This window comes from Amaranthus tricolor, chromosome 10 (genome assembly GCF_026212465.1).
Source record: "Amaranthus tricolor cultivar Red isolate AtriRed21 chromosome 10, ASM2621246v1, whole genome shotgun sequence".
Taxonomy (NCBI): domain Eukaryota; kingdom Viridiplantae; phylum Streptophyta; class Magnoliopsida; order Caryophyllales; family Amaranthaceae; genus Amaranthus; species Amaranthus tricolor.
Genome location: NC_080056.1, coordinates 20,708,533 through 20,717,755, shown reverse-complemented (window position 1 = coordinate 20,717,755; position 9,223 = coordinate 20,708,533).

The following is a 9,223-nucleotide window of genomic DNA, read 5'->3' as shown; positions in this document are numbered from 1 at the left end:
AATTTTGTTTTGAATCAATTTATCACACTAATTAGGATGACAATAGATCGTTCTTAGATGTATGGAAGCATTGAATCGTCGGAATTTATTGATGGCGTATTAGAATTTTGTAGTATTGCGGTTGAACATCAAGTTAGGACGGGGGAAGTTGGTTTTTATTGCCCATGTGTCAGTTGTGGCAATGTATCAAAGGTAGATAGTGTTGATATCCTTAGGGAGCACATACTTTGACGTGGTTTTAGGCCTCAATATCATGTTTGGGTTTGGCATGGTGAGGAGGGAGTTTACAAAGAGAAAAGTGTTGTTGAGGACGTCAATAATGTGGCTGATGTCAATGAGGATGTAGTAGATCATGTTGATGGGTATGAGACAGATGAAGAGAATGTTGATGAGGATGTGGATCGTGTTGATGAGATGATGGAGGGAGTCGAGGATGAGATTGGAAAACGTCCTCGTGTTTTTGACTTGTTGACAGAGGCTTCTCAAAAGCCTTTGTACCCTGGATATACAAAGTTCACCAAACTAACAGCAGTGTTGACAATTTTCAACATTAAGTCAAAGTTTAATTGGAGTGACGCTAGTTTTACAATGTTATTAGAAGCGTTAGGTGAGATGCTTGCTGAGGGAAATGAACTTCCAAAATCGACATATTATTCCAAAAAGCTCATGTGTCCTTTCGGCTTAGAGTACCAGAAGATTCATGCGTGTTCGAATGATTGTGTGTTGTATCGGAATGAAAACGAGAACTTAGGAGAGTGTCTAGGTGTGCGTTATCGCGCTACAAGCGTAAAGGGGCTCGGAATGCTAAAGGGCCCCCGACTAAGGTATTGTGGTATCTTCCAATAATACCTAGATTGAAGCGCTTGTTTTCTATAAAGAAAGATGATAGGGTGAAGAAAGGTCACTTGCTCACACATCCATCTGATGCTCGGGAGTGGAAGAGTATTGATAGGTTGCATAAGAATTTTGGGGATGAGGTTCGTAATTTAAGGCTCGGACTATGTACGGATGGAATGAACCCATTCGGTAATCTTAGTTCTCAACATAGTACTTGGCCGGTACTTTTAGTGATCTATAATTTGCCACCTTGGTTGTGTATGAAGCGTAAGTACATAATGCTTTCGCTTCTTATCTCGGGTCCTAAACAACCTGGCAATGACATAGATGTGTATCTTGCACCTCTCGTTGAGGATTTGAGAAAGATGTGGGATGAAGGCATTTCAGTGTTTGATGCATATGCTAATGAGGAGTTCACCTTGCGTGCAATGCTTTTATGCACCGTTAATGATTTTCCGGCATATGGCAACTTATCGGGGTATAAGAACAAAGGGAAGAAAACATGCCCAATATGTATCAATGACATGGAATCCACGTGGATTCCTAAGTGCAAACACGTATTCATGCACCATCGAAAGTTCCTCCCACGAGACCATCAATATCGTAAGAAGAAGAAGTTGTTCAACGGGGTGGTTGAGGACCGTGTAGCTCGTCGACCGTTGACCGGTTATGAGGTTTATGAACAGGTTAAGGGAGTTGAGACTGTATTTGGTAAAACGGGGCAAGTGCAAGAGGGTGAAGACCGATTATGGAAAAAAGAATCAATCTTTTGAAAGCTTCCATATTGAAGAGATCTACAGGTTAGGCATTGTCTTGACGTTATGCATATAGAGAAAAATGTATGCGATGCCATACTCGAGACTCTCATGAACATTCCGGGTAAGACAAAGGATGTTAGGGCCATGCGAGATTGGTTTGAATGTAAGGGTCTTCGTCCAGAGTTGTGGGCACATGTTAAGGTGAGTAAGAGAAGAAATAGAGCTGATGAAGTTGGTGGCAGTAAGAAGAAGATGAGTAATAACAAAATTTATTTGCCTCCAGCTTGCTATACATTGTCCAAAGCAGAGAAGCGGACATTTTGTAAGTGTTTGTATGGCATTAAGGTTCCGTCTGGGTACTCATCCAACATGAAGAGATTTGTGAGCATAAATGGTGAGCTGAAGTTGGGAAGAATGAAATCTCACGATTGCCATGTAATGATGCAAGTGTTCTTACCAATTGTAATCCGTGGAATACTGCCAAAACATGTGAGATATGCTATTACCGAGCTATGTTCGTTCTTCAACACAATTTGTAGTAAAGTTCTTGATCCCTTTAAACTTGATGCGCTTCAACTCAACGTGATTGTAACTTTATGCAAGTTTGAGATGTATTTTCCACCTTCTTTCTTTGACATAATGGTTCATCTTATTGTCCATCTCGTTCGTGAGATCAAGCTTTTGGGTCCAGTTTTTTAAGGTGGTGTTATCCTTTTGAAAGACACAGGGTGTTTTACAAAACAAGGTGAGGAATCCAGCACAACCCGAGGGGAGTATGATTCAAGGTACTGTGAGCGATGAGATTAGTAACTTTATAGCCGATTATTTGGCCATGGCAAAGTCTATTGGACTTCCCACCTCTAGACATGAAGAAAGGCTTGAGGGAAAAGGAACAATTGGCTCCAAATCGGTCACACCTCCTCGAGAAAGCCTTCTACAAGCACACTTGTATGTGTTGCATCATATTCCGAAAGTTCATCCTTTTTTGAGTGAGCATTTTGATATATTGCACGCAAAATATCCTTCTAAAGGGGATAGGGCATTGATGCAGTTGCATAACAAGACGTTTATTAATTGGTTTCACAATCAAGTAATATGCGAAGAACTCAAGGGTGTATCCGAAATTGTTAAGTGGTTAGCTTTTGGTCCTCGTGATGATGTCAACAAATATGAGGGTTACGATGTTAATGGCTTCACATTTTGGACTGAGGGTCAATATAAGAAGTCATCGTATCTACTGAATAGTGGGGTTTCTATTTTAGCGTCATCTACATTTTACGCGAGTGCGAAGGATCAAGCGCCGGTTGATGCTAAATTGGTATACTACGGGCGGGTACATGAAATATGGGAGCTTGACTACTCTACTTTCAATATTGGTCTTTTCAAATGTAAGTGAGTAGATAATAATCGACGATGCATAAAAAATGACGACCCTTATGGATTCACTCTTGTAGACTTAGCTCGTTTGCGTGATAGTGAGGAGCCATTCATACTATCCACACAAGGCAAGCAAGTATTCTACGTTGTAGACCCTTCTGATAAAAAAATGGTCTATTGTTGTACTAGGAAAAAGAAGTATCCTTGGTATAGGTGATGTTGAGGATGAGGAAGAATATGATGCTTTTGAAGACTCCCCTCCCTTTATCAATCCAAAATCAGTGGATCAAGATGATGTAGATGATGTATGCGTGTAGATCACACAGAAGGAATGCATTTGAATTAAGTGATTCACAAGGTATGAATTTAAAGCTTTTTAAAGTTTTTTTGGCACTTGGTTTGTTTTGCATGAAACTTTGCACATAACACTATTTGTTATATATTATTGTGTCAAACGTATTAGAATTGTAAATCATAGTCGTATTCTTAATATTACTTAGCTTATGTTCTAATATATTTCTATTCATACTCTTTAAGGTACTGATATACAATGCATCTATTCAGAGACAAAATTGTCCTCGAGATTGAGACCTCGGATAATGAGCATCGTAGTTATGACAGCGAAGAGGACCAAATTGTGAGATACGAGCGTATGGCTGAAGACGCTCCACTGATTGACAATGATTTTGAGACTGAAGACGCCCCACCAATGGATGCTCCCACTACTAGTAAGAAAAGAAAAGGGCGAGGTCCTATGAAAAATCTCAAAGTCACAGAACCCATGCATTTGGAATACAGTGCATTGGGTCAACCCTGTGGAAAATGGCGTAGGCAATATGGAAAACAAGTGGGTCTATATATCCGCAAGCTTTCCATATTGCACGCATGGAACGAGGTTCCAGAGGGTTTGAAGAAGTCTCTATGGAATGATACTATGGTAAGCAACTTTACTATTTTACTCATTTAGTTTCATTTTAAAATTAATTTGATTGACAGTAATAAATATAAATTTTTTTTGTAGAATCTTTTCCACATCGAAAGCGATGAGGACAAGAAGAATGTGTTTCTTTCAGCTGTTGCTGAAAGATTCAGAGATTTCAAATCCAAGCTAATAACTGGCTGGATTACGAAGAGGCGTGCCCGTACGACCAAAAAGGTCAAAACGGAAAACAATGGTGGAGAGCAATCACCTTCGAATATGCCCTATGAAATATGGGGTTACATATCGAAGAGGGATTGGGAGGCCTTTGTTGCCAAAAGAACAACTGCCATAGAAGTTGTAAGTATTTCATATTATATACTCCCTCCTATTCAGCTGAACTGTCCCATTTGACTTTTCACACTTGCCGAGGCAACATTTTAACTCTTAATATCTCAAATTATGCTTAATTAAAAATTATAAAAAGTTGATATTAATAATCCTTGTATTGAGACGAATCAAACAAGATCTCATATGACTATGTTTTAACTTATAGATTAAGAGTAAAATACAAATTAAGAGTGATAAGTGAATAGTGCCAAAAAAAAAATGGGACAATTCAGCTGAATAGGAGGTAGTAATAGTTTACCAATTTGAATTTACTTCTTTTGATTCAGTCATTAAACCAATACATGACATTCGATTTCTATTGATTAATTAGGAAAAGCGTGTAAAGCTTCTGATTCTGCAAGCAAAAGGAAGTTTTACCATCCGCTTGGGCCAGAAAACGTACGATGAGGTCCGAAAAGAGTGGGTGGATGCGGGTTTATACCCCAATCAAAGTTCATCCACGCCCTCATCTACGACTACCTCCGCATCCGTGAATACTCCTGCTGAAGATCGGGTGCGTGATTGGTATTGCGGGCTTCATTCCCGAGATGCAAGTGGTAAATTTACCATTAATGATCCGGGAACGAAGAAGGTTGCTGATGTTGTGGTGAGTTTTGAAACTATTAAGTATATTCTTTATTTGTTTTGTATTCTTTGGCTTTGATGTACTTAAACTAATTTCTATATATGTCACTTTTTATTTGAACAGATGGGCTGGAAGGAAAAAGAAGCTACGGGGGAGTTCACCCCAAGAGGCAATGTTGACGCATTGCATATGGTCTTAGGGAAAGACCACAGTGGGCGGGTAGTCGGAAAAGGAGGCGTCTGCGTGGGGTTACAGAAGGCATTCAGCAAAGAGTGTGTTGCTACTCAATCCCGAACGGCGCTGCGGGATGAAGTAGCAACCCTCCGAGCGGAGATTACGAAGGACGTTCTCGTCAAGCTGGTCGCCGTGTTGCAGAAGATGGGAGCACCCATTGTTGACTTGGCAAACCTGATTGTCGAGAATCAGGAAAGTCAACATGGGGATCCTAACGCTTTGGTCGAGCCAACACCCGAGCCCATTACCCCCGTAGCATCCCAGCTCATTACTAATACCCCTGAAGGGGAAAACCCCACACCGGAGAAGATAAACTTCGTTACTCAAAATCCGGAGCCAACTCCAGAGCCAGTGCTACAGGTACATAGTTTTTAAATATATATGCACTTATTAATTTAAATTGCAACGCGTTTTAATATTTTATTATGATGCTTATTATACTAAACGACACAATTTTCATGAGGCGACTCCTTGTTCTCTTTTGCTGCCGCAGTTAGGTGTTGCTAGTGATGGCGACTTAACTGAGGTTGCATATGGTGTGGCCCAGCCAAACAGTGCATTCAATACCTGTTACAAGTGGCCACATTAGTGTGGCCGTGGAAACTATTGTAAAGGGGTTTTAAGATTTCTCACTCCCGGTTCCAATGCCAGCATGGAGCCTTGAGAAACTATCACGCGCCCTAGGTAGTTTCGTCACATGGCCATATGCTTGGGTCCGATTCACTAACATGGTAAGAATTATTTGTACCTTATTTATTTTTATTTTTTTAATTGCATGCTCACACTAATTTAATTGTAAAAATTGAAATAGCAAAAGAGTCCAAAGGGATCTTGGAGAGAGGTCGGTTCCTCAGCAAAGATGTCGACTGGGTCAAAGTCGATGCCAAGCACTCCAATTTTGATTGATGAGGAGCTAAAAGATCTTTCTCAAGATTGCAAATGGCTGCATTATTGTGCATCTCGCATAAGTGAGGAGGACCCACTCATTCTGAACCTGCTGAAGGAGCAATACTGCATTTTAGAGAGCCCGTTTGTAATTATTAGTCCTAGTGACATCGGGCAATTTTTGAGAGGAGATATGCTAAACGTAGCTCTTTTCCATGTCTACATGAGGTGATGTTCATTATCTTACAAGTTAGGCATTGTTGTTTAATTGTTTTAATGACCGAATTACTAACAAAATTTTCTTATTTGTGAGTTTAGTGCGGCTTACGAGGAGCTAAATTCTTGCGAACCTCCAATAAAAATTGGATGGTTTTGTCTAGAGTCGATTTCGCGTAGTAAATGTGTAAATGATCCAGATGACGTCAGAGCATACATTGAGACTGCTTTGACTAATTCCCTTGCATCTAAACACACATTCATTCTGGCTCCAAATGTGGAAGAGTAAGTTTTATTTTTGAAATTGAACTTATCTTTTGATTTTTAAAGTCACCTAATATCTAATTTGTTGATTTTAAATTTGCGTTTGTAGTTTGCATTGGATACGTTTGGTCATATGTCCTTTAACGAACATTGTGCACGTCTTCGACTCATTACAAAAACCTCAAAGCCCGCCTCGCAACACAAAATTCAAAGCGTTGTTGAATGCGTACGTAATATTAATTATTTTACCAATTGGATTTAATTAACTGTTATATATATATATATATATATATATATATATATATATATATATATATATATATATATATATATATATATATATATATATATATATATATATATATATATATATATATATATATATATATATATATATATATATATATATATATATATATATATATATATATATATATATATATATATATATATATATATATATATATATATATATATATAGATGTAGGATCAAATGAGAAGGATTTTAAAATGAGAAGGGTGAGAAGGATTTTTGTTTGATTTTTTTTGGTTACTATATATACAAAAAAGAATACTATGTTATAAATTTAAGAACATTTTAAAAATTATTTCATAGTTACCTTTCTGTGTAACATAGTAACTTTTACAATTATGAGTTTTTGGCTCAATCGTGACCATAGATTTTTTTATTTTAGTGAAATCAAGGGCGTAGAGTCCTTCTTACCCTTCTCATTTTCAACCACTTCTCAATGGATCCCTCCCCTATATATATATATATATATATATATATATATATATATATATATATATATATATATATATATATATATATATGTACATATATATATATATATATATATATATATATATATATATATATATGTATATATATATATATATGTATATATATATATATATGTATATATATATATATATGTATATATATATATATATATATATATATATATATATATATATATGTATATATATATACATATATATATATATATATATATATATATATATATATATATATATATATATATATATATATATATATATATATATATATATATATATATACGTACATATATATATATATATATATATATATATATATATGTATATATATATATATATATATGTATATATATATATATATATATGTATATATATATATATATATGTATATATATATATATATATGTATATATATATATATATATGTATATATATATATATATATGTATATATATATATATATATATATATATATATATATATATATAGTATTACTTTTCCCATGCGTTTCAGCATAATGAAAAAAGTGCGTGGACAAATGGGATCTACATCTAGAACCACATTTCCAAAATGGAGAGCAGTAAAGGTACACAAATTCAATTTTATGCCTTTTTAAGCGTTTTTGTCAATTTCGCGCGTAAGGTACCTCAAACTTGGTTTCTTTTGCACGAAACTTACACACAACACTATTTGGTATATATTATTGTGTCGAAGTGTTTAGAATTGAAAATCATAGTCATATGCTAGAAATTACGTGTTATGTTGCGATTTTGTGCTTTTTAAAGCGTTTTTGTCAATTTCGCGCGTAAAGTAGCTCAAACTTTGTTTGTTATGCACGAAACTTGGCACACAACACTATTAGGTATATATTATTGTGTTGAGGTGGTTAGAATTGAAAATCGTAGTCATATGCTAGAAATTACGTGTTAAGTTGCGATTTTATGCGTTTTTAACCGTTTTTGACACTTTTCCGCATAAAGTAGCTCAAACTTGGTTTTGATGCGAAACCAGGGCTGATTAAGGCCTTGGTTTCCACGTGTCTTGCATGGTGGTCTGCTCACTAGTTTGCTGTTGTGTCGTGAGGTCTGTATGCAGCCTTGTGTGGGCTCCTTTGGTATCTTCATTTCATACAACCACATTTGTTTCAAATTTGCACGAAACTTGGCACACAACACTCTTTCATATATATTATTGTGTTAAAGTGGATAGAATTGAAAATCATAGTTATATGCTAGAAACTACGTGTTAATTTGCGATTTTATGCGTTTTTAAGCGTTTTTGTCAATTTCGCGCGTAAAGTAGCTCAAACTTGGTTTGTTATGTACGAAACTTGGCACACAACACTATTTGGTATATATTATTGTGTTGAAGTGGTTAGAATTGAAAATCATAGTCATATGCTAGAAATTACGTGTTAAGTTGCGATTTTATGTATTTTAAAGCGTTTTGGTCAATTTCGCGCGTAAAGTGGCATAAACATGGTTTGTTTTGCACGAAACTTGGCACACAACACTATTAGGTATATATTATAGTGTTGAAGTGGTTAGAATTGAAATCGTAGTCATATGCTAGAAATTACGTATTATGTTGCGATTTTATGCGTTTTTAACCGTTTTTGACACTTTTGCGCATAAAGTAGCTCAAACTTGGTTTTGATGCGAAACCGGGGCTGATTAAGGCCTTGGTCATGCAAGGATTAATGTTGTGCGGAAGCTTTGATTAATGACACAGACAAAAACTACAAATGATCATGAAAAGAACACGAAAAAACCACAAACACTTAGACAATTATGATCTAGCAAACTGTCGAGGAGCCCTCCTTCATCTCAGCTTCTAGGAGTCCACGGGGATTGTTAGAATGGTTTTAGGACCTTGATAGCTAGATCCAAGTACCAAGATTCCATTTCCACTTTAGCCTAGGTCCTGGATGCATAGGTTTGGTCTCCACGTGTCGTG